The sequence below is a fragment of the Tamandua tetradactyla genome, chromosome 22 (assembly GCF_023851605.1).
Source record: "Tamandua tetradactyla isolate mTamTet1 chromosome 22, mTamTet1.pri, whole genome shotgun sequence".
Classification (NCBI taxonomy): domain Eukaryota; kingdom Metazoa; phylum Chordata; class Mammalia; order Pilosa; family Myrmecophagidae; genus Tamandua; species Tamandua tetradactyla.
This window is the reverse complement of record NC_135348.1, coordinates 30,376,273-30,404,163: the sequence shown is the minus strand read 5'-3', so window position 1 is coordinate 30,404,163 and position 27,891 is coordinate 30,376,273. Positions and strand designations below refer to the sequence as shown.

The following is a 27,891-nucleotide window of genomic DNA, read 5'->3' as shown; positions in this document are numbered from 1 at the left end:
TAAATGTATTGTCTTTCTGAACTATTAGGTTATGTTACAGTACTTATATATCTATTAGAAATTAATTTATACAGAGGAATATAAATACACATTTTGCTGTGGGTGGTAAAGTTTAGGGGTTATATTTTACATAAAGTTCATTTGATTTCTTATTGCACTCCTGAATAAGAATATTGGAAATAAATGTAAATATTATTTTCTTTTTGAAGTATTGCGTGTGGGTCATTTCTCTCCACAGTTCCATCTACTAAGTCACATCTAAGACTCCCACACCTTGAAAATAGTGCAAATATTGAAGGCTCATTCAACAGACCTAACCTTGACCTGTTTGGTTGCCATTCTCTGTATAAATGGCCTTGCATCCCATTGCATGCTTTCTGAGCACAGCATAACTGGTTTTGTTGATTTTTCGCTCTCAGATTTCATATGCCACAATCTCTCATTGCATCTGGAACAACTATGTTTACTGGAGAGAGTTTCTTATAAACAATTTAAATGCGGTTGTCAAAAATCCATGCCAGCTGCTTCAGCTTCCTCCCCCATATTCAGGATAATTACATCTGCAAATTGCAAGGAAACAAGGTCTCTCTCTCTCTCTTTTAGTCAGTGTCTCTGTCTCTTTCTTCAAAGACTTCCAGACTCACTGTCTGGGTTTATTTCAGATTGAAGAAAAGTATAAGTGAAAGAGTAGTCTTTCTTCTTTCCTGCAGAAAAAGGAAAAAAAGATTTCTGGGGAATAAAGATGGCATCTTTGTGAAGATCATTCAAAATGCCCTTTTAAAATAGAAATACAAATCAGAAATAAAAAATGCAAAGGTGAGTTTGGATTAGAAGCAGCTCCCTATAAGAAAGAATCATAAGTTTCTTTCTATCCATTAACTGGAAATCTTACCAAATGTTCCATTGTATTTGCTTTTAGTGTAAGGAAGCAAAATATTCAAAGTAATACCAAGGGCTGTAGCAGCACATTCATGTGTACATGAGGGAAGGAAACACCCTCTCTTTCAATTATTTAATAACATATGGCTGGGATGCTTATAATTTAAGCACTTAACTTACAGGATTCAGAAGCGTCAACACATATGCACCAATACCATAAACTCTGCACCCTTCACTGATAGGGATTAGAGGTTAAGATAGTTCTACTTCAGCACATAACCTGCATTATTTCATTATTTTTATAACTAACCACAAAAGGGTGATAAGGAAATTGAGACTGATATAGAAACTAGGCAACTGCTCTTTTGGGGTGTCTGGAAATTCTAATAGGCACAGATATTCTTGGTGACAGCATAGAAGCATTTTGACAGTAAGCAATACAGAGTAAACTACAAATGGGCATGCACTCAGGAGCGTCTTGAAGGGACCTGGGTTATGGTTGACAGATTTGGGAATTAAAAAATATAGAACATTCAGTTAAATTTGAATTTCAGATAAAGAAAATTACTTTTCTTCTGCACATATTCCATGCAATATTTAGGACATACTTATACTAAAAAAAAGAACTATTTGTTGTTTATCTAAAATTCAAATAAAACTGGGTGTCCTATGCTTTATCTGCAAACCCTAACTTAAGTGTAAAAGCAAAGCTATGAGTGCCTCTGCAAGTGCTGCAATAATTGCAAATTTAATATTACACAAAGTAATCTTGAAGTATAATGCCAATTTTTATATGATAGGGCAGTATTTGGAGCTTGATCATAAAGCTTCGACAATGAAAGCAAAGAAAAATACGAATAATGGACCAAGTTTACCACAAAGTGAGAGAAACATAATTACAGGATAGATACTATCCTGAAAAAAGCACTTTCTAACTTTTGGCTATTATGCTGTCTTTCCGTTTACTAAATGATGGAGGGAAGTGATGTCATTTTTGACATTGTTTTTCAATATCCTTTAGTTGAAGAAATAAAAAGAGGACTTCACAACGTTGGTCTTTCTTGGTAAAGGTTGAAAGGTTGTAAAAATCCAAAAGTCATGGTCCCACTAGTCTCAATTGCTGTTTTGTTTTCTTCAAATCATCTGGAGCTATATTACATGGACTGGTTAACATTAAAATAAGGAAACTTTTCATAACTCCCTCTTCTTCCGTTGATTCATATTTGGCTTCTTTTTTTTGCTTCTGTCTAATCGCAACCACACTAGGATAAGATAAACTATCCTCCTATTTGTAATAAAATCTGTTCAATATAAAGAAGCTTGTTCTCTGAATTTACTACTCACTGTGCAGCAAATCTCGGCTTGGTTCATGTTTGCCCTTCATGGACGCGATCTTAGCCTAACTTGTGTGCCTCTCTCCAATACGTAGCCTCTTGAATGGTCCCTTTCTTTTCACACGTGTTCAAAAGTAGCCCTGTGACATCTTCAATGTGCAAATCAGATAGTATCATTTCTTTCGCTCCAAACCCGCCAGTGGCTTCTTATATCCTTTAGACTAAAATCCCAACTGACAACTAAACCTCTAGTGATTTGGACTTAACTAGCTGTCCCGGGTTAAATTTTATCCCCCCAAAATATGTTGATGTCCTAATCCCTGATACCTGTGAATGTGGCCTTATTTGGATTTTGGTCCTTGCGGATCTAATAAAGTTAAATGAGGCTATTAGGGTGGATTCAATGACTGTTGTCCTTATAAAAAGTGGTAAATTTGGACACAGACATACAGACACAAAAAGAAAATCATATGACGAAAGAGGCAGAGATTAGAGTGATGCTTCTATAAGCCAAGGGATGCTAAGGATTGCTGGCAATCACCAGAAACAAGGATGAGACACAGAAGTTTCCTCCCCTAGAGAAATGACAATTCTGCTGACAGCTTTTTTGGACTTCAAACTCAGAACTGTGAGACAATAAATCTCTGTTATATTAAACAAGCCAGTTTGTGGCACTTTGTTACAGCATTCTTAGGAAACTGATACAGTATGTCTCCAGCTACTGTTCTAACATTTGCTCCCCATCCCTGTCCTGCAATTGCCCTTTCCTTTTGCTTCTCAAACATGCTCAAGTCATTTCCCTCTGCAAGATTTTGATCTTGCTGTTTCTCTCCTATGGAACCCTCTTCCTTCAGAAGAGCTATTTGCAGCTCACTTTCTCACTTCATTCAAGTTCTAATTCTAATATCATTGCTTCAGAGATTCTTTCCCTAATCATATATTGCACATAAGAAGTCACCCCCTATCTCAATTCCCAGTTCACACTTCATTTTTTTCTCATCTTCTATTTTTCTTCATAGGAGTTGAAATTACCCCAAATTATTTATGTATTTATTGTATAACATTCCCCATTAGAAATGTAAGCACCACTGAAAAATAACCTTGTCTCTGCTCATTGCTTTATTTACACAATCTCAGAACTGGTCAACAAATATTGTGGAACGAATAAATGAATTGAGCATCCCTTAGCTTGGGAGAATGAACTAAATCTCTTAAGAGACTGATCTAGAAGACAATTTGAAAAAAATTAACCTTTGATATATTTAAAGTCATCCTTTTCCGATGATCTAAAACTGTGCCTTCTTTGGCTTCCTTTTAATGAGATTTCAGAGCCTTGGGGTAGAGGTAAGATATGTACCATAGTGTAGAGTTATTTCCTGCAGGTGTTAAAGGGATATTCATAAATTTGTGGCCTACTAGCTTGTCCTGTTAGCCAGCCACAGCTTACTAAAACCAAATATGAAATTACCAGAGATACATACAGCAATGGCCTTTACCCTGAAATTCTTAACTATAAATGTACATATAAAAACAAAAACCCCCCATACAAACCAAAATAATTGTTCTCCTAATTAGCTAGCACAAATATTAGAAAGATCCTCAAATGATTTTCTCTATTTGGGACCAAAGTCACAATCTCATAGAAATCTACTGAGGTTGTTACTCTTGAGAAGGATCTGAGGAAATCGTGGCATTATTGAATAGCCTAGGAGCAGTGTACTAGACCTAAGCAAGCTGGAGAAAAGCCAAGGATGAAGATGTCTTATCAGGCATTGGTCATAAATGACATAAAATCCTCAACAAAGCATGCCTAGCCTAGAATAGCAGTTCAATAAATATTCATTGAATAAACAAAGTAAAGAATAAATGAATACTTTAACCCACTTTTCCCTTTGAAGTCATTGAAAAACTATGGAAGCTCACCAAAATTGTTATTGCAAGATCCAAAGATCTAATTTAAATCTGCATCATTTTCTACTTAGTAGATATCTTTCTCCTTGAAATTGCATCTTTGTTACATTGTAACTGCCACACCTAATTGCCAAATGTACATTTCTGTGCTCTCTTACTCTATCCTTTATGATTGCTTCTTTCTCCTACCAGCCCATAGATCTAAATTTCTCTGTAGCTCTGCATTTACTCATGACCCTTTAAGTTCACCCTCTCAGAGAGTTCATAAATCTTCATAGCGTCACATATTTCCTCTATGCTGATGACTCAAATAGCATTTCCAGTCCTCGCTGTTCAATGAAGTTCCACTTCCAAGACTCAAAAATCCTGCTGCCAAATTTCTGATTCCAAAGAAAACCATTTTTTTCAGTAAATCACAATGACTCCACTTTGCCTCTTAAATCACATTTAGGAATTTTCATTTAGATTCTAAAGCCTCCTTCTCCAATTGTATTTCCCAGGATGCCCCAGTATGAACTCTCTTTAATTAAAGTCAAGATGCCTTCTCATGATCACTCTATGTCTGCATCTCTGGCATCATAAAAGTCTTTTCTCTTCTTGTCCTCCATAAATATCCAAATCCCATAGGTTTTAAAAATATAGACCAAGGGATGATTCAGAAATTCAGTGAGGAGAAACACACACACACACATGCATACTAGTCATGGAAGAAGAGAATTGGATTTCTGTCTAGGAGGGTGACCCCAGAAAATTAACATGCCCTTGGCTTTGTTTCAGGATGGAACTCTAGATTATTTTCCTGGTCCTTTTCATCTGAATACAAATACTCATTTAAAATAATTTGCTATTTCCCCCCATAAAATCCCACGTGAGATCCTGCAATGTTTCATTCTTAGCATTATGCACAGGTTTAGCCAGGAGAGATGGAAATAGTCACAATAAAAGTCCAAATGATCATGCTATTGTCATGTAATTGTCGTAAAATTATCTGAGAAATGATCACAAATTGCAGAGTCAGCCCCATTAGAGTTTGAATGCTCAATGCCATTTATGTGCTTGCTGAATCACAAGCTGCCAAAACAACCAGTGTGCAATAACCAGGTCAGTGGTGCCCAACTCATTTAAAGGTAGAGAATACCAGAGTCTCTAAAGTCCATTGGCCCAGACACAAAGCAGGCAGCTATGTTTACGGAGAGGTCTCTGGAGCCAGACAATATGGTGTCAGCAGAGGGTTATTTTTGCCCCAGGCTCAAGGCAGCAGCAAACTTCACAGCACAGCAGGGGCACTGAAGTCCGGAGTCCGAGCCACCTGGTGTCAATCTGCCTCCACCTGATGCTCACCAGTGTCCCCTCTGCCCTGACTCTGACTTTTTCTGCCTCAGAGTGCTTGTCATTACTGTCCTGGTCAAAGGACAATCCCTCTGGCAGGCCTCGAGTGAGTTCATATCATATCTTCCCATGAATGTCTGCTTATCACTTGCTAAGCATATATTTTTTTCTTCATTTGTTTATATTCTAATGGAGGTCAACAGGTTACAATGTTTTGGGGATTCAAGATTATTAACACCATTTCAGTGCATAATAGATATGTTTTGTATGCTAACAAAACATCATTTGCAGAAGTCAACTTAAGTAAAAAGAAAATATATTGAACTACATATGTGATCAATAGGAGAAAAGGTTTGGCGTGACGAAATTACAGATTTCGTAACTATCTTATTTTGCAGAGCTGCTACGATGAATGCCATGAGTTGCCTTAAACAATGATCATAAATTGTCTCATGGATTCAGATGCAAGCAAGACTAGGGTTTCCCTCAGTCTGTGTAGCATTCTGGTGCTGGCTTGCCTCAACCCTTGTGATTCATTGCTTTGATCTCCACCTTTAGTTACATATGTCTCTCTCTTTCTTTCTCTCTCTCCCCTCTCATGTCTGCTTTTCCCATTTCCACTGACTTCCACCTTCTGGCTTCTCCCTATGACTTTCTCAAACTTCTAACTTCTGTTTCCTCCTCTTGATAGGCCTCCAGTGATAGGGATTAAACCCCACCCTGATTCTGCTGACCAGGCCTCAATTAAAAATCGCATCTTCGAAAGGTCCTATGCTCAGGGAGTCACAACCTCAGGAATGCAATTTAAGATTAAGGTTAAGACATGTCTTTTTGGGGCACACAATTCAATCCACAAGAGTGTCTACAACAGGGAAAAACTAGAATATGTTGATTTAGACCATTAGAGGCACCAAGAAAACTTAAAATATTTCCCATTAGGAAAATAATATAATAAACGTAATTTAAATAAAAATGGACATTTGAAGCAAACCTTTGTTGTCATGATTTTGTCCCTGGACATACTTCTGTGACTGTCTCCGGAGAGGGCCCAGGAGCCTTGGCCCATCAGTACGCAGCCCTTCTCCCCATGCTGGGCTCTGTCCCTGGATCTGATTAGTCAATATACCTCCTAATGCTCTAGTTGTTAAAAACAGCAAAACTGAAAAAAAAAAAAAAAACATTTTAAGGGTGGGCAATGTATATCTAATTTTATAAACCTAAGCCCAGATCAAAAAAAGCCTCTTCTCAATGAGGAACTGATAACTGCCAGTCCTGTGGAAGAATTTATTCCTGATGAGAAAAGGATATGTTAAGCCAGGCCAGGCCTACTGCTTGCTGTAGTCAGGTGATATGATGCCATTTTTACTTCCTCCTTCCACTGGACTATAATGAGCACGTCACTGTGGAATACAGCTGGAAAAATAAACCTGTGTGTGTCCATGTATGTGTGTGAGACAGCAAGTGTGTGTGTGCACCAAATTACCACGCAAATCTATGTAGAAGTAGAAGCAAATTCAGAGTTAGTAAAGTTAGTGGAATGTGAGGTCATAACTAACAGCAAGCCCAAAAGCTTTGGGTGTTGTGAATGTGCTAAAACTGAGAAATGCAACTTTTTAAATTAATATCCATATTTTTTCACCAAATATTCCGAAAATATCCAGTCATAGAAACGCATTGCCCAGCTATGAAGAAAGAAGTCACTACTTTCTGTGTAAGATGTGAAAATTGCAGAATTGAGATTTTGTCATAATCGTAGAATCTAATGCATTCATTCCAAAACTGAGCTGTACTGTGTAATGAGTTGACAGAGCAATCTCTGATTACTGGATTATAAACACAAGGGTTTTATTTTTTCAGTAACTAGTTCTATGCAATGTTAAGCCTAACATTCCTGCTGGATAAAAGCCACATTTGTTAATAATCCCTTGGCCCATTCCCATTATTTTCCAGCTAAATTCAGTTTTTCAAACAATCTCATCTCGCTTTGCTGGATTTATAACTGTTTATTTTAAAATTTCATTATACATTCTAAAAACCCTTTCTCCATTTCCCCTAGATAAGTATGAGCTGCAAGGAAGTGTGGGTTTGATGTGGTTCCCACTCTTCTCTCTGCTGCCTTTCCCTGCAGCTAGCTTCTTGGATATTGGTGAGGAGAAAACACAGATTCTCTTTTTCACCTGACAGTTGCTATGCAACCCCTCCCCAGCCATAGTTGCCCAGGCTCACCATTCTGGCACTTTATGGACAGGCTCAATGTGAAAAGAGGCTGCTGGCTTTCCTCTGAACAGCACCCTTAGGCGTGGGGCAGTTGTTTGAGAGTTTGACTGTGCTCCTCCATAGCAGAGTCCCAGCGAGTGGGTGGTCTCAAGCAATTCTCTTTGCATCAGTTTCAGCAACACTGTAGACCCCAATTGCATCTATTCTAAGGTTAATTCTGGGGCCTTTGGATACTTACAGCAAGCATCTTCTTTAGTGCCTGGGAAGTGGGAACTCCTGGTAGAGAAGTGTTCTGGCCCTTCTCTGCCAGGTCTTCCCCAGGGTGCTTTCTCACGGTCTCATGCTCCATTAGCACAAGACACATCAACCGAGACAGAGAATGCAATACCAGGCTGAGCTTCTTGCAGCATTCCTCAGTTGCTTAATTTAGGGATGGGAAAGCAGTCCTTAGTTTCCATCTTTATAGTAGGCAGATTTCGGGAATCACAGATTATTCTGATTTCATTTACAAAGACAGACTTTCTAAGATGAACACGAATATCTTCTTTTTCTCTTCATCATTAATTTATCCTATACAGTTTCCATGATTTTTATCTAAACCAATCTGTAGCCCTTTGCATCTCTGCATTTGTCCAGCCAAAAAAGGCAGAACTATGCACTTCTGGCAAGACAGTAGGATTTAAAGCTCAACAGGCCTGTGATTTTATCAAAAGACTAAACCACTCTACCTTTTAACCCTTCAGGTTTGTGATGATGATTCCCAGCAGTTTCAATCCTCAATTCTTTGGATCTCTCTTTTAAAAGTTTAGTCTTGAAGTTTGATTCCAGTGGGGGAAAAAGTATCCTGCATCTGAAAGCAGGATGACATTAAATTTCTTACTTCCTTCTCATTGTTTGGTTTAGTTGGTTATCACTCAAGGCTGACTGTAAAGTGCCTTGGGAGTTGTAAGGAGGTTAACTATTGGGTTTCATCTCTAGCTTCACGTGAAGCATCTGCAAATAATCAAAATATAGAAAGAAGCTCAGAATAGGGGCAGCCTTTGGGATTTGATTTAACTAAACCTTCCTGTGAGCCACATTTCTTTGTTTACATACTTTCCTGCTCTGAAGGCCAATTTCCTGTCATAAAGCTGCATACCAGATTTGAGGATTTAGAAAACCGGTTCACACCATCAGGGTTTGGAAACAGCTTTAAGCAACTACTATTTTTAAAGGGCAGTCACAAAATGGAGAACTGCACCCTAATTTCAAAATTCACATCCTTTACATATAACCACATCTTTACACATCTAAAGAAAGGGAAATTAGTGCCATTTTCTAAACTAAAACTGTCAGTGCAGACCTTGTTTAGAGACACCAAAGGACATAGTATGAAGAATGAAAAGGAATGGAACTTATTCTTCAAAAGTGATAAATCCTTGAGAGAAGGCACAGTGTGACCAATCCCATGTAGTATAAATTTCAGCCATATACGTTTCTCAAATAATTCAGATTTCATGGTTCCTTTGGCTGCTTCAGTATTTTGTTCTTTATCAGTTATTTCCTACTTTCCAGAACTTCTATATCCACTTTTTTTCTTTCAAAAATAGCACTCAATGTTTCCTCTCCTACTCTGTCCTGATATTTCATTCTCTTTCCCGGAACACATTTCTTATTTAGCATTTCCAGGTGATACCTCTTTCTTAGCATGGACTCAAAAATACATAGTTATTTTTTTCCTTTTTTGAGTCTGCTACTTTCTAACATATAAAATCCTAAGGCTCAGTTTCAAATCCACAGCTTCGACTACTCCCCAGATCTTTCCAAGGCCACTTCAGACCCCCCCTTTTATTACATCTAACGTCATGGCAAGTTTGCCGTGTATTTCATTCCACTTCCTGCCGGAGTCAGTTCTCTGACATCACCTTCTTAAAGCCTGCTATGCCTTGGTTTCTGTGACATTATTATTTTTGTCTTAATCTCCCTGGAGAGCTTCTCTTCTTCCTCCAAATTTTAAATCTGGGGGTTTTCTGGGGGACCTTCTCGGACGTCGATTTTTCTAGTCCACGCAGATTACCTTCCTAGCGTCAACTGCATAGCAGAGGTTGATGATTCCCAAGTCACCGTATCCAGCCTGTAGTTCCCCCCACTTATCACAGCTTCCAAAGGACAATTCCTATCAATCCGATGGCCACGTCTCACTGGAGACCATGAGTGAGCTCCATCCCATCTCCAGAAACAGTTTATTAGGGAGAGCGCCAGGAGCAGGCGCCCAGTGTGAATCCTGCCTCTGTCTCCTGCTGGTTGTGTAACCACAGGTAGGTTATTTAACCTCTCTGCATCTCGACATCTTTGTCAGTAAAATAAAGATTTAAAGAATAAATTACTCACCTGGTTAATTGAGGATTATCGAATACAACGAGAAGACACTTAAAATAAAGCCTGGCATATAGTAAACAACCAAAATCTGTGCGCAGGAGGCATTGTCAACATTATCATGGGTCAATTCACCATCATTTTTATCTGAATAATTGTAATAGCCGCCTATTGGTTTCTCCTCCTGTCTTTGATATCTTGAAATTAATCCTCCCCATAGCAGCCAAGTTGATCTTCTTAAAGAGCAAGTATATCTTTTCAATGCATAACATTCTACAATGGCCTCTCTTAATTTTCACAAGATGATCATAATCCTTGCTCTAAATAATAGGTTTCTCGCCCACGTCTTGAACTTAGCCTATTGATTTAGAGAAAGATCAAGAACATCTTATAAGACTTAACGGGCCATTGTGATCCCATAGATCCAACTTCTAAATGATGGAATTATTTTCACTCTGTCAACATTTGCTCTTTGACTGCTTCTTAAACTACATTTAAACAAGTTGGAAATGTGATTTAAATACATATATATTTTTTGTGGGGGCAGCCAAGTCCCATATTGAGGCAGGAAACTTGAAGATACAATTATCATTGCACAGCTTCTGTGTGTAGCCACCTATCATTTATATTCTTTATTTGTCTGACCTCTTTTACATTTTGTTCTCGGTGTTTCATTTCATTCTGTCATGCTTCACTGTACTGCAAGCAATAACCATGGAAGTGAAATAAATTGATTATGTTCAACAAAGATAGAGTAGATGGTGGAAGTAATTAAGCGTAGAGGAAAATCTTCCTGCAAAAGCAAAATTGACATTTTTTTCCTGCAGTCCTAAAGATTTTAAAATGATATTTATTTAGGAAAATTTTGCTTTCTGAAAAAAGGACAGCCCAGTTTGCATTCTTCTAATGTAAGTTATAGAAATTGCACAATGAGATACTCATGAATTATGTCCTGAGAGTCACTGGAATTATGGAGAAAAAAATTAGTTGAATTAAAGACAGTTATTTGGAATATTGCTCTTGGCGTGTGTGCCATCCTATGCAGTTACTGAGTATTCTGATGGATATAGAAACAATATTTGGGTGGTGCAACCGTGGCTCAGTGGCCTCACCTCCCATGCTGGAGACCCAGGTTGAATTCCCGGTGCCTGCCTGCCCATGCAAAAAAAAAGAAGAAAGAAACAATATTTGTGCTGTTCTGTATGGGTAATTAATGCAGTATATTTTTATTTAAACTAACATGTTTCAAGTTCAAAATATGTGTCGAGTATTTATATATGTTGATAGTAAGCAAAAAAGCACAGAAAAGCTCAATGACTTCATATAACAAATCACATAATTGGAATGGCAAAACATATCTACCAACTTTTATATTATATTTTAGAGAAAATATTGATAGTGGATTTGATATGATATGCTTAGACAATTTTATGATTTAAAATAATATAATTGGGCAGTACATTGGTGGCTCAGTGGCAGACTTCTCACCTGCTGTGCCAGAGATCCAGATTCAATTCCTGGAGCCTGTCCATGTAGACAAAAAATATATATATATAATCTTTAAACTTCAATTGTAGAATTCCCTGTCCATTTTTTCCTGCTGCATTAGAACAGTGTACTTTGGTTGTAGTTTTCCTAAGACTGATATGAATTGATTGTTAGCAAATTTCTATATCCATGTATTTACTTTTTTGGAAATAGCTATATAATTTAAAGATTTGCCAATCACTTACACAATATTTTTAATAAGTAATATTTCATGTACTTATTACTTGTCTATGGTCAGAGATAATGAGAGGTAATATTTTCATATCATTTAAAAAAAATCAACCCGAATTAAAAACCTCTCTCTTTGTTCACAAATGTAATTTAAGGCAGCAATGTCGGGTCTTCTCACATTTGAGAACATCGATTCAGCCCCAATGGCAGAGTAGCAGCAGTGCCAAATTCTAGCAGTTTGCCTTGGGTAATGCTGCCTCATCAGCCACTCAGAAGTGGACAAGGGAACTGTCAGCAGCCCTGCTCCAAAGTTTCCTTGGTGGAAGGCAGATAAGTGGTCTCTCAGGTAAGTAAGACTCAGACAATAAAGCTTTATAGATTGCAAACAACACCTCAACTGAATTTGAATGTGAACAGGAAGTCAATGCACTTCTCTGCTATAAAATGAAACTTAGATTACTAAGTAAGCATGTGCTTTATTCTGCCCCCTTAGAAACTTCAGACCAGATGCCAACTCAATATAAATATTTCATTAGCTTTAATATTTCAAAAGTCTTAATTTGAAGCAATCAAACTGAACATGTAGCATATTATCTTTCTGAATGCTTGTTATATTTTGTGCTACAACTGTGTGCTTGTCCAAGTCTAGTGCAGTGTACGTAAGAACAATGATTGCCTAGCAAACACTTTATCTTACTTTAAAGCATCCCATCCAGTTGCTTTCCTTTAGTGTATTTCCCGCTATTTTATATTATGCATACTTTCTAGGTTTAAAATTTTATAAAGGTTGTCTTACCAATTAGATTGTAAGTTCTTTGAAGTCAGAGTCCATGCTTGCCTTAGTTCATTGCTATATAATACAGAACAAGTTAAGTTTTGGGAATTAGGGGGACCCAATATATATCAGTTGAATGAAGGAATTCTCCTTTAATATTGCTGTCACAGGAGTATGGGAGAAAATAGTGCTATTGTTTAAATCTTAGAGCCTTCAGTGCAGTCACAGGATCCATGAAATAAACTTTTGTCTTTATTATATAAATATTAAACCAAAGTTTTCTTTATAAAAATTCATATATGCTTAGTATGAGAAAATGTAAAAAGAAAGTTATATTCACCACAAAAATAAAAGGAAAAAAATAGCCTTTAAATCTTCCGTAGGGCGGGCCATGGTGACTCAGTGGCAGAGTTCTCGCCTCCCATGCTGGAGACCCAGGTTCGATTCCTGGGGCCTGCCCATGCGAAAAAAAAAACCTTTCATAAATATTTAGAATTTCAATTATCAGTAATATATTTTTGGAATTTGTTCTGATATTCCTTGATAAGTAAAAAAGATATGTATAATAAAATGAAGAGTCACCCCCTTTGTACAAAAGATAGTAACAGCTAACGCATGAAAAGTCTAGGGTTGCACAGTTTCACTTGTTTGGTTCCTTCTGTGACTAATAGCATGGGTTGGTAAGATGACTGGCTAGGGAAAGGGGCAAAGTCTGTGGTCATGAAATGCAGAAAAATTAACAGGCCTCTCCAGGCATTAAACGCATGGCTTTCATTATGCTAGCTCAAGGCTGTTCCCCAAAGAACAAAGCAGCAAGGATTTGGGGTCTGTTTCTTTTCTTACACCACATCCTTTATAGCTCATCATTATGCACTGCTTATTCATGGATGGCAGCTTGGAAACTCCACAACTTTCTGGTCATACAACTAATGTAAACTCCAAAGCACAACCAAATCCTTAATATAAGCATATGAGCAAGACCATTTCCTAATATAGAAAAGATATGCTTTCTGTTTGAATTACATTCTGCCCCATTTGGTTATTTTCCTACAGACCACCCTAGAACCTCATTTTAATATGGATAGCTCTCAAATATTTACATAGGAATGTAAATAAAAATGACTCCTGTCTTTTCATAAATACATTGCTACTGCTACTCCTGCCTCTTTCACCATCACGCCCAATTTTTCTAATCTGGCTATATCCAAAATTTTTTATTTCAGAACTTCTCTATTTTTTTTCTCACACATATAGCACTTAAAGCTTGACAGTTTTTCTTTAAAGATAAATTCATGGTATTCATTCACATAACTTCTTTGAGAATTCAGTGTTTAAAATAATGTTCATATAGGGCTGTGCAACGGTGGCGCAGTGACAGAGTTCTCGCCTGTCATGCCGGAAACCTGGGTTCGATTCCCGGAGCCTGCCCATGCCCCCAAAATATTTATATATCTGTGCAAAGTGGTTGCTCAATAATTATCTTGTATTTGTTGAATAAAAATCAGAAAAGTTAAATTCGCTTAACTTTCTGAAAACATACATATATTTACGGAGAGAGAGAGAGGGCGTGCACAAGAGAGAGAGAGAGAGAGAGAGAGAAGAGACAAAGACAGAGGTAGGAAGAAACAGTGAGAGGACTTTAAAGATGTCTCTCAAAAATCACCACAGTAGATATGCCGTGAAAGGCATGTGCATGATATAGTTTGTGTTCATATGATAGCTTTGAGAATAAGGATACTGACCCCTCATTTCCAGGCAGTCTTATAATATCTAGAAATAAGATCTAAATGAAATGCATTGAATTGAGAGGGTCAAATAATATTTCAACAATAGTGCAACTCATAAGTTAGAATTGCCATGGTGTTTTTGAAAAATAGTCAGATATACAACTTAAATTTTAACTTCAATAAAAGGTAAAATGAAGGGCTGTTGAAAATCTTTTGTTCCATATTCTGGCATAAAACAATAGCAGATCATAATAAAAGAGAAATCTAAACCTTACACTTTGGTGTCATAAGAATATATTTGTCAAAATACTTCCCTATCAAGTAAAAAGCAAAAGAAATAGGGTGTGAGGATGGGAAGAAGATGAACAAAGAAATATTTTTTCCAAAAGAATTTTATTTTTTATATTTTACTTTAATGAAATTCTCTAAAAAATATTTTTATTGATAAAATAACATAAATAACATACCAACATTCCATACATGGTGTACAATCAGTGGCTCACAATATCATCACATAGTTGGGTATTCATCATCATGGTCATTTTTTTGAACTTTTGCATCACTCCAGAAAAAGAAAGAAAAAAGAAAAACTCATGCATACCATACCTCTCACCCCTCCCTCTCATTGACCACTAGCATTTCCATCTACTCAATTTATTTTAACCTTTGTTTCCTCTTATTTGTTTATTTTTATCCAAATTTTTTCTCATCTGTCCATACCCTAGTTAAAAGGAACATCAGACACAAGGTTTTCAAAATCACACAGTCACATTGTACAAGTTATGTAATTATACAAATATCTTCAAGAAACAAGGTTCTAGGAACACAGCTCTACAGTTCAGATACTTCCCTCCAGCCACTCCAATACACCATAAACTGAAAAGAAGATATCTATATAATGTGTAAGAATAACCTCCAGTATAACCTCTCGACTTTGAAATTTCTCAGCCACTGACACTTTATTTTGTCTCATTTCTCTTTTCCCCCCTTTGGCCAAGAAAGTTTTCTCAATCCCTTGATGCCGGGTCCCATCTCATCCTGGGATTTCTGTCCCACGTTGCCAAAGAGATTCATATACCTGGGAGTCATGTCTCATGTAGAGGAGAGGACAATGAGTTCACTTGCTCTGTCGGTTTAGAGAGAAAGGCCACATCTAGCTTTTAGGCTTAATCTAAATAGGCTTAGCCTATCCTTTGTCTTTAATGAAATTTGTACAAATTCACTATCTTTATTTTGAAAACAAAAAGAAAGGGAAAAGTAAAGAAAATCTAAGCCTTTGGAACAAATCCGCAGTATTCTTGAAATTCTCCCTTTGTACTAAAATTCTCACACACAAAAATACAACCTTCTGTATTTTATCTCAGAAATTCAAATAATAATTTTTAGATACAAATTTTTGCTTAAGTGAAGTAAGAGGATGTGGGACTTACTATTTCCACATTACTGGCTGTGTTAAAAATTAGGAAATTTCTTAGAGCTAAATATCGGAAGTCTTAATAAGTCTAAGATTTTCAAGGGAAATTCAAGAATTAAGTTTTGCATTCACATATACAATTCAATATGGTTAAATGGTTAAAGGGGTGAAATTTTAAGTTGTATTTATGCTACTATGGTAGGAATTAAAAAAAAAAAAAACGAAACAGAGCACTGTACAACCCAAACAGGGAACCCTAATATAGACCATAGACTATAGATAATAGTAGAGTTATAACAATATTCTTTCATCAATCATACAAAATAAGCCACACTAATGCAAGATCTTAATAATGGGGGAGGGGGATATGGGAACTCTTGAATTTCTGCATGATTTTTCTGTAGACATATAACTTCTCTAATAAAAAATTAAAGAAAAAAGTCATTAAATTTCTATTTATAACACTATAAAACTCTGCTTGAAAGAATCATCATCCTTGTGGTATTGTGGCTACTGGTTCATTATAATTTAATTCAATACAATTTGTTATCTTTAAAGCATCTTATTTCCTCTGGTATGCATGATTCCTACTTACCACATTGAAAATGGCTGAAGATACAATTCTGAGTTAGGAAGCCTATTCTTCCTAAAGGTATTTTAGTTTATTGATTTGCATGTTTGTTTGAATTTGCTAGAAAAATTTTAAAATGATAATCTTACTCCGTTTTTTTAATTTTTAATATGACTTTATTCTTCAGGAAGTTGAGGATGGTCCACCTTAAGTTTGAGGTGTGCTCAGTACTCCCCACTTTACATGACCCTGTCCCTGAGTGCTCCCCAGATTCTCCCACTGGTCACTTCGCATCTCAACACAATCACCCCTCTGGCCCTCTTGCACCAGCATTCTCTCAGTGACCACCCTGTCTTTGCTTTCTTCCCAACATCTACTCAAGACCTTTGTTTGATTCTGGCAGTTTTAATCAATTCTCATGCTCTATGTTTTGTATTTCTCAATCAACAGCAACGATAATAACTTTACTCTGGGAAAGCAGAGGGCTCTCTCTTCCTGTCCAAAGAAGACACTGGTTGGAATAGGCATTATGGAACCTGAGCTACCTTTAACACAAGAGACAGGAGTGGGCGGGCCACGGTGGCTCAGCAGGCAAGAATGCTTGCCTGCCATGCCAGAGGACCCAGGTTCGATTCCTGGTGCCTGCCCATGTGAAAAAAAAAAAAAAAGACAGGATTTTGGGATTTGTACTCAGTGGCATATAGGGCGGTATTTCTCAGGTGTATACACAGCATTTCCTTTGTATAGGATCTTAACAGCTATCATGTAGAAAATAAAATAATCTCATTTTAGAAAAAAAATGAAATGCATTACATCAAGTTAAGCAAGTGTCCTTACTGCAGGGATCTTAGACTCTTTAGTGGGTAATGTGCAGTGTCAGTCAGTCCACAGAAATGCGCTGAACTCTCTGGGAAGTTTAAGTTTCATCTCTTTTACCCAAGCCTGCTGCTGTCTGAAAATGAGTCAGCATCAAAGACAACTGTCTTCAGCCCTGGAGGGGTGAGATACTGAGTCAACTGCAGAATCTGAGTGAAATTTTCAAAGGAAATAAAAGAGTGCACAGAGGCAGCAGCACCCTTGTCTTCTCTCTTTGACCTGTAAAGTCTGTTAAGCCCCCTATAAAGTATTTACTGTTACATGGTAATACGAGTCCTGAATGTGAGGAGTTTTGCCAAGAGCTGTTTTTTTCCAACCCAGGAAACCATAGCTAAGGCAGCTCTAGGAACTAGAACTTGGAAATGCCTTTTTCTACTTTGTCTCTAAGCAGAAGTGTGTGATTAATTCTGCTGCTTGATTCTAGGCTCTATTGGCTCAACCTAGCTTATTCAAGTAGTTCATTAAAAGATTTCAGGAAGCACTCTAGCTAACAACAGTATGTTGTTTTGTCTCCCTCCTGCATACATCTCTCTTAGAGGTTCGTGAGTAAAGGTTGTTTTGACGGAGGGCAGAATTAAAGTAATGTGGGTACTGTTGGCCAAAAATATCCTAATATTATTTGAATATCATTCCTTAAAGGCATGCTTTCTTCAACATTTAACAGAATGTAACATTTCTAAACTTGTCTTCGCTCATAATTTGTTTTCCTTTTAACTTGAGCCTTTGGAATAACTGCTAATTTAGTAGGGTAAAGGAAATGAATCACATATTGAAATAGCACAGGGCTCAAATGTTGGTCCCTTGTGACATGTGCTTCATCTATATTTTTAATCTCTTTGGATGCGTGCTTCATCTATATTTTTTTTATCTCTTTGGACCTCAATTTCCTAGAATGTAAGTGGGGATAATTAATATCTACCACACAATATTATTTCAAGAAATGACTACAATGATATATCTGAAGTAATTAAGAGAGTATATGGCATAAGTGCTAGATAAACTGTAATAGCTTTAATTTTTCCTTCTTCAAATTCCTTGCCATGCAGCAATCAGATCAAATCATATCCAGCTGCTTTAACATACCTACCAGTTTCCAATGCCCCTTAGAATGGGTTCAAAATTTCCTGAAAGCCACACATCAACTTGCCCTTTCCTACCTCAGTGCCTCCATTTTCTACCACTCTTCTTGTTAACTCCAGCTTGTCCCAAAGCCCATCTATTTATTCCTTTAACAAACCAAGCTTTCTTCTGCTTTTAGGCATTTGTACTTGCTCTTTCTTTATTTCCTAGAATTCTCACAATTAAATTGTCATATGGTTGGATCCTTCTTGTTGTTCAGGTCTCTTTCCTGAACATCTGAAATATCCCATTGTCTTATTTTCTCCATAGCACTTCTTGTAAGAAGTGTAGGTTGAAATGATCTACTCTATTTCTTTGTTTACCTGCTTGTTGTCTGTGCAGGGGATAGAGGACTTCACTGTTGTGCTCAACAATGTGTTCATTTTTTTAAGAATAGTGTTGGGTACATGGTCAATATTCAATCAATGCTTGTTCAATAAAATAAATGGAGTAGACTGTGATGATTATCAGAGATTTTGCTGTGGGTTTGGTCAGCACCAGAAGTTGTGAATATTGTGGTGTTGGCACCTGAGGGAGGTGTCTGGGGGATAGCTGAGACAGTAAGATATTTTGTCACTAATCTCAGCCCTTCATTCTTACAATCAGTCTTGCTTTTGGCACTCCATATGCGGCACAGACAAAGAAGAAGGCAAAGTAGGGGCATGATATACCTGATGCACCAGTATATATTCATGACTAGCAATATCAGGAGATCATAAAACCATCACCATTCACCGTGTACTGGTACGGTGTATTTGCTCAGAGCTGAAAACATCCATCATGTGTTGACTATTGTGACTTAATCAGAGATATACATGGGGGAACGGCCTTCAGTGTCTCTCTGTAGGACGAACTTCACCAGGACATCTGGTACCCAGAGCTTCATTTCTAATACCATTCTCCATTAAAAGGAAGAAGGATGGCTTATGGAAATAGTTGATTATATGGCAAGGGGCTTATAGCATCTCATGGTACCTGAAAGTAAAGAGGTGCTAAACAAAAAACCAAAACTCTTCAAAATGATAGGGATGTGTCAAAGGGACAAAGTGCCAATGGCCAGGGCATCCAATGGCCAGAGAACAATTTGAGCAACGAATTTACTAAAGTAGTATGGGATTTTACCCAAAGTATAAAATAAATGTCAACAGACACATAATGATATAAAGAAGTAATTGAATTAATAAAATATTGGAGAAGAAACAAATCTCCCATATGGAGGAACTCTAAATAACTAGTGTAGATACTCCACTCTCGGGCTGTCCATGGTGTTTTCCTTTGAAAGAACATAGCATAGAAAGGGGAAGAAATGAGTTGCTTTACAGAGGAGAAACCAGAGAAATACTCCCTCAGTCAGGTGATCAAGATTCCCATCAATAGTGATGTCATATTAATATGCAGCACTGATGTGATGTGATGAAATGAAACTTTACCTCTGTGAGCTTTCTTTCATAAAACCATGACCCCATTCTTCTTACAAGGTAAATATCAGAGAAATCCCAACTGAGTGATATTCCAAACCGTCAAATCATCAAAAACTGGAAAAGTCTGAGAAACTGTCTCGGTCAAGAGTATCACAAAAGACAAGCCTGCAAAATACAAAGGATACAAAGGATATCTTGGAAAGGATCCTAGATCAGGAAAACAACTTTAGTAAAATTTAAAGAAAGCTGAATAAAATGTGACTTCGTTTAGTAAGTTATTAATATTGGTTTATTAAATGTACAATCCTAAGATTTAAACTTTAGGGCAACGGGGTGTGGGGTATATGAAAATGTATTATTTTTTTTGCAAGTTTTCTGTAAATCTAAAACAATTTTGAAATAAAATGCTTATTAAAAATACTGGGGCACTTATTCACATTAGACTTTATAAATAGACAAATGATAATTATACTGAGATTGAGAGTTTAAATACTTTACAGAAACATTTATTTAATATTTTATACCTGCTAATCAAGTTGTAGTTCTATTTTAAGAATAGGATAAATTCTTGATATACAAACTAATGAAAAAGGCAATCCTTTTATTTATCCTATTTTAATAACTTCCTAAGTTATTCCTTTTTTTTTATGATTTTGTGAGAAGAATAAACAAATGAAAAGTAAGTTCACCTTAGTAAGGTCAAATCAACAAAGAAACAAACCATTAGGTAATATTTTCAGTTTAGCTAAATTTAAAGCAAAATAATAGCACAGTTTTGACTGATACTTTCAAACATGAGTCAAAAGTTTTAGAGACGTTATCTCATTGCTTCAAATATCATTGTATTGACAAAGGGTAAATACATATATATATATACTTTGAAAATCTAGGCTGTGACAAATATTCTTTAATTCATTTCCAAGCCTGAATTGACCAGTTTCCTCTGGGATATGTTAACTATTTTTAGTCTAAGGAAAATATTTATATAAAATTCCTGAGAGAAACCACTTACTTATCTCGATTCTCAGAATCCTTATATATAAAAACAAACAAACAAACAAACAAAAAACTCATGAAAACCAGATTAAAGAAAGGGAACTTATATAAAGTTAATCATATATAAAATAAAGGGACTTTTAAAAAATGGGCAAAACTTAAAAATATGGTGATATATTAGTAAGTTGTAGTGAAACTGATATTCAATATCACTGGTGATAATGTTGATTGATTCCTTTTTGGAAAATAATTAGTAAACTACTATCATTTCCTTTGTGCAAATAATGTCATATCTTTAAAAGTATCATAAGTAAAGGATATAAATTATTAAAAGAGGGAAAGATTCAATGCCTAAATGAGTTTTAATACAGGCTACATTTTGATTAAAAAACAAAACAAAACCCTGAAGCAACCTAAAATGTACAAGAATAAGGAACTGGATAAAAAAATACACTATTACTTAATTGAAAGGAATTATGTGGTCACTGAAATGCATGCAAATAATGTGAAACAATATGATAATGCATTAATGAAAAGCTAGCATGAGAAACAGATGCTCTCAAAAAGATTAGCTTACTACTGATCATTCTAAAACTTGTATGTTTATTTTTGACAATTATTTCCCAAAGTTCAGAGGAACCTACCAAAGTTTGAAAGAACCCACCAAGGGAAAACTATCTCTGTCTAAACTTGAAAATTTCTGAGGATGTCATATATTACTCTGTGGCCTCCCTCTATGAACATTTTCACCTGAGGAATTACTTGTATAATTACCTGATAGGGTACAATTAAAAAGCTGTGTTTCTTCTGAGGACTTATATTTTATTTTCATCTATCTATTGAAAAGTTCAGAAAAATGTTACTTCTGATTTCTCTCTCTCTCTCTCTCTCTCTCCTCTATTTCTTCTGCCCTCTCTCTCTCTCTTATGACTACCAGGAAACTAATAGGTAATTCCATATTCAAATAAAAATGTATGGCGTTTATAGTCACAAATATGATATATGGTCAGTATATTCCTTTTTTCCTTTATTAGATTTTCTATTTTTATTCAAATATCCCATGTTCTTATTTTTAATTGTTCAAATTTTCTTCATGTATATTGTATAGATTTAATAAGATATTTCAAATTCTTTGTGGACTGAATATATAATGAACATTGCTTATTCCTGACAATTCATCCAGTCGTATTTATTTATTCATGTAGATTTTCTCATATCAAAGGTTAATAAGAGCAGCTAAGATTTGGAGTTCTTGCTTCCCTCTCCTATCCATTTGGGTTTTTTTTTTTTCCTCCATAAAACTGTGGCTGACATATATCCAAAGTGCATCTCTCTGGAAGATTGTGCTTAATATAGCTACTGGAGATGGTATTTAACATATGAGAACTGTTTCAGGGGGGAAATAAAATGAGAACTAGTCAAATAAGACTTAGAAAAAGTCTTGTATTTAGTATCGCACAAAAATTTGAATTGTGTCACCCCAACAAAGGTATTTCCAAATCCTCACCCCTGGGACCTGTCAGTATGATCTTATTTGCAATAGGGTTTTTGTAGATGTAATTAAGTTCAGGATCTTGAAATAAAATTATCCTGGATTTCGGGTAGCCACTAAATTCAATGATGGTTGTCCACGTGAAGACGGATGCAGAAATCAGGGTACTGTGGTACAAGCCAAGGAATACCTGGGGCAACCTGAAGCTAAAAGATGTAAGGGAGGATTCTTCTCTACATCCTCAGAGGGAAGAGGAGGGCAAGGAGGAGAAGAGAAAGAAGGGATGATAGGAAGGCAATGGCAAAGCAGTGGTAGCAGCAGCCGTGGCAGAATAAGAGGAAGAAAGGACAAGGAGCAAAAGCAAGAGGAGGACAGGAGGAGGAGGCAAAGGAAGAGGAAGAAAATGAGCAGTACGTTACAAAGAGAATGCAAAGGCACCCATGATATCTCCTTGAAAACTCTCCTTTGATTACTGAGCCACGGTTTCTGCTTTTAGCTACCGAGTCCAGGTGAAAGGATTTATCTTTTTCTGTTTATAAAATGAAAGCGTTACGAAGTACAGATGTTGAACAGACTGCAAACTGCATGTTGCCATATTAATACTGTTTTATTAGAATGAATAGGTAATACCACGCTCTTCAAATCAATTGGTGGTTCCTGAGACCCACCTGTCTTATTCTCTAAGTTTAAAGGACTGAATTCTTCAGCTCTCTATGGAGGAAAACTCTAAAGTCAAGTTTGCTGTGGCTAAAATCTAAGTGCTTTTATTTCTGGTATTAGAATCAATTAGAAGAATGATGATCCCTTATCCTCTTATGCTTTTCCTCGAAAGTATCATCCTTACCACGATAACTGTAACCCAGTGCTTAAGACCAGATTCCCCTTGAAAATCCTGGGTTTGGGGCAAGCGCATTTTCATATATGACACCAAACAATGCACCCTGGGATTAGCTCAGGGACAATTTATTTCCTGCTAATAAATGTTTTATTCTAGGGGAAAATCTCCTGGTATGACTTTCTACCAAAGTTGGACTGAAGACAAAAATTCATTAGAATGGGATATTGTTTTGTTTTGCTTGGTTTTCAAGTTGTGAAATGTTTTAAACACAGCCACCAATTCTGCTCCCAAATACTTTATAGAGATCGAAGTTGCAAAAGCTACTATTCTAGGAGCAGAATGATATGAAATTTAATTTTCCTATGCTGGGGGTGAATAATGCTAAATATTAGCCTGACAATCTATTACAGTGTCATTCTTCTCTACTTGCAGCCTCCACATTTCCTCTCTACACATATATTTCTTTCAGGTATACCCCAGAGCCCCTTTCAACAACAAACACCTTGCAGAGAATGGTGTGTTGCCCAATGTGGAAAGGATAAATAGAGTTATGAATAGACCACGATATATATCTAGATACTTATTTTTCAGAAGAATAGAAAAATAAGTCCATTGGAAGTTCTCCCAGTCCCTTTATTTTATATATGGTTAACTTTATATAAGTTCCCTTTCTTTAATCTGGTTTTCATGAGTTTTTTGTTTGTTTGTTTGTTTTTATATATAAGGATTCTGAAAATCGAGATAAGTAAGTGGTTTCTCTCAGGAATTTTATATAAATATTTTCCTTAGACTAAAAATAGTTAACGTATCCCAGAGGAAACTGGTCAATTCAGGCTTGGAAATGAATTAAAGAATATTTGTCACAGCCTAGATTTTCAAAGTATATATATATATGTATTTACCCTTTGTCAATACAATGATATTTGAAGCAATGAGATAACATCTCTAAAACTTTTGACTCATGTTTGAAATGAGTCTGAAATGCTCTGCTCTCACAGAGCAGCTAACCCTCGTATTGCTCTGTGAGAAGGAGCAGCTGCTAGCATTAACTCTGAGAATCTTGTTTAGAGTGATGCTTACTTATAACAATTTCTACCCTAGTCCTCAACCGAACCAGTGAAGAGTGGAGAATCCACTTCCCTGAATAAAGACCTTGAACACCTGTGTATCAAAACACATTGTGGTGACTCAAGGAGGCTAAAATTTCAACAAAGGTGAACAGAAGCAACCAGTACCCATTTGCTCTCCGATATAGAATGAAGAGTGGAATGCTGTATATGCATGCTGAAATTCTACTTTGTGCTATCCTTTATAGTTCATTTCTAAATCATTTCCTTAGTGGGAGAAAGAATTTCTTCTCCATAGGTCTTATATGAAATTTTAAGATACTTAAAGCTATTTTTCCTATTCTACCATTGACATTTTTATTCTATATTTCTTATTCATCAATGCTATGAAAATTATAGCTTGAATAATATACTAACGTTTCCTCAGGCATACATGGAAATTCATCATTTTTATTTTGTGCAGAGACAGAATAGAGTGAATTTAAGTGTCAAAAGAGTATCAGCAGTTGCAAAGTGGAGTGTCTATTTAACCATTACAGCATTAACTTTGCACGTGTTGCCGACAATGTAATCTTTTGACTCTTCAGTCATGTTTTCATTGTTATTGGCATTATTTTTAAAAGAATTAGTTATGTAATGCCATAATTATTTGTATATCTGTAGGTTTATAAGATGTACGTGGCATTTTTTTCTATCAGATGAGAAATAGGAGGCTAGATAATAAACTATTTGATCAGTCTTCACAGAAAGAAAGTTCTGCAGAATGAAATGATAAACACCTACATTGCCTAGTTTGGACAATCCAATAATTCCAGGGTGAAGATCTTTTCTTACAAATGATATTATTTATTTGTTCAAAATGTAAGCATAGACTTCAGATTGATTAAGATGGCAGTATGAGATGCTTCAGCATTCTGCTCCCTCTAATAATCTTTGAACAACTACCAAAAATTGGCAGAACGATCTACCTCAGAGCTCTGGGGGATGGTGAAACATTTCAATACCTGGATAGAAAGTGAATATAGAAAACAGCAACTTAAATATGGCAGGGAAAGCTTATGGTGTCCTTGCAAGCCCCTCCTTGACCCCGACCCCAACTCTGTGGGAACTAGCCTGTGCTCTCAGTGTGGGTCCCTGGCAGAGTACCCCTGTGCACTGGGGTGGATACATTTGTGCTGGTCCATCTGGTGGCAAACTCAAGGACTGAACCAAGACTTTCATCTCTGGCTCACAGTCCCAGAGACTGCGCTGGTGACAGAAGCACATCATGGACAGCTAAATAAATGTAAGAAATAATCAAATTAAAGCAGCCGGGACAAAGGATTAATGGCATTAAGAAAACAGTATAACACAACTAAAAAGATAAAGATCAATTTATCACTTTTAAAAACTTTCTGTATGGGAGAACATTATCAAGAAAGTGAAAAGAACTACAGAATGCATAAATTATTTGGAAACCATATATCTGATATGGATTTGATAGCAGAATATACAAAGCAGTGTTACAACTCGACAATAAAAAGACGAACAACTCACTTTATAAGTGGGTAAAGGCCTTGAATAGACATTCCTCTAAGAAAGACACACAAATGGCCAATAAGCACAGGAAAAGATGTTCAATGTAATTAGTCATCTGGAAAATGAAAATCAAAACCAAAATGAGATATTATGTCATACCTACTACTAATGAAATGAAAAAAAAAAAATAGCTAGTATGTGGAGAAAAGGAACACCGTACCTCATTGCTGGTAATGTAAAATGGTGCAATCACTGTGGAAAGAGTTTGGCAAATCTTTAGAAAGTCAATTACAGAATCACCATATGACTCGGAGTTTCCCAACTGTTAAACAAATACCATATAACAGGTAGTCTTAAACAATGGCAATTTTTTGGCTTATGGCTTTGAGGCTAGGCGAAGTTCAAAGTCCAAGTGTCAGGAAGGTGACTGAAGACTATAGCATTCTGGCAATGGCTATTGATGATCCTTGGTCCTTGACTTTTCTATAACCTGGAAAAGCACATGGCGGAATCTTCTCCTTTCCCTTCTGGGTTTCACCAACTTCAAGCTTCTGGCTGCCCCCTGTTTCTTCTCCTTCTGTGTCTAATTTCCTTTGCATAAGCAAAGTCCTTATAAAAGGACTTCTACCGTAATGGAGTAAGGCCCATCCTCAATCAATTTGAGCACAGCCTCACTAATAACCCCTTCAAAGGTCATTTTTACAAGTGGGTTCAAACCCACAGGATCAGTGTTTGGGGCCCAAACATGCCTTTTATGGGGGATGTAATTCAATGGGCCATCCCAAATTTAGGTATAATATTGGAAGGCCCAATTTTAAGCATATACCCCAAAGAATGGAAAACAGGAAATCAAATAAATATTTGCACACCAATGTTTTTAGCAGCATTATTCACAGTTGACAAAAGATGGAAGCCACCCATTTATCAATGGAAGAATACATAAACAAAATGTGGACTATGCATGCAACAGAATATTATTCAGCCACTAAAAGAAAATGAGTTCTGATACAACAAAGATGAACCTTGAAGATGTTATGCTGAGTACAATAAGTCAGACAGAAAAGTGCAAATATTGCATGACCTTATTTGTGTGAAATTATTAGAATATGCAAATTCATAAAGTCAGAGATTAGAATGTAGGTCATCAGGGACAGGGGGGCAACTGGAGAATGGTGAGTCAATGCATAATTTTTACTGGGTGTTTATTTGATATGATGGAAAACTTTAGCATTAAATGATGATAATGGTAGCACAGTATCAAAAATACAATTAACACCACTGAATTGTGTACTTGAAAGTGGTTAAAATGGGAAATTCTAGGTTGTTCATATGGTACCAGAGTTAATCTTTTTTTTTTTTTAGCATGGGTAGGCACCAGGAATCAAACCCGGGTCCTCTGGCATCGCAGGCAAGCATTCCTGCCTGCTGAGCCACCGTGGCCCGCCCCAGAGTTAAATTTTTTAAAAATTCCATAGGTCGGCACAGCACAAAGAGTGAACCCTAATGTGAACTATGGATTATATTCAATAATAAAATTAAAATAATATTGTTTCATCAATTGTAACATACAATTCAAAATGCTAATAATAGGGAACACTGAGGATATGGGGACTGTATACAGAAATTCTGTTCTTCATGCATGATTTTTCTCTAAAACTACAATTGTGCTAATAAAAACTGAAAATACGTATTTAGAAAGTAAACAGATAAGAAAAAAATATCTAGAATTCGTTAGATATGGGGACCAGATTAGCTCAATAAATGACAAGGGCAGAACCAAGTGGTAAGTGTGGGCATGGTGACTGCTGAGTAAAGAACAGAAATTATAGCTAGTAGTGACAATATTGATGGGGAGTTACTTTGCTCCAAAATTCCCACTTGGACCTTGAAACACTGGAGCTGGTCTATTCTTTGATGTTCAGACAGTATGACTTTGTGAAAAGGGCACTGGGCTGGAGCTAGATGAACTGGAGATGAACTACAGCGTCTTTACTTAACGAGGTTTATTTGAAGCAAGGACTCTCATCTGCACATTCACTTTCAAAGAAAAGAACTGGTATTGCAAGTACTTGGAAGCCAGAGCTGGGCAGTACTGAACGTTAAAAGCTCTGCTTCCAGAATGGTGTGGCTGAGTCCTGATTTTGTCACTTACCTCACTAAAACTCACTTATCCTTTGTAGGTTTGGCTTCATATCCTTATCTTCTGCCTTGTAGGTCATATTGGAAAATGTAAGCCAAGCTATAGCCATGCAAGAGACTACTTCAAAGCTGCTAAAAGATTTTAAAATAAAGTAAACCTCTATAAGTGGATTAGGAAAAATGTAAGCATAAAC

The 27,891-nt window shown here is 36.5% G+C and overlaps 1 long non-coding RNA gene across 2 annotated transcripts; it reads right to left on the bottom strand.

Moving 5' to 3' along the window:
• Positions 1-111: 111 nt before the first annotated feature.
• LOC143666087 (uncharacterized) lies at positions 112-27,891 on the bottom strand. Of its 2 annotated transcripts, XR_013167370.1 has the most exons (6): positions 27,711-27,891; positions 25,577-25,673; positions 19,657-19,812; positions 6,445-6,612; positions 2,224-2,362; positions 112-704 (listed from the first exon to the last, which is right to left on the bottom strand). It is a non-coding gene; the product is annotated as an uncharacterized LOC143666087 (long non-coding RNA). The 2 variants fall into 2 exon arrangements; XR_013167369.1 differs by lacking the exon at positions 25,577-25,673.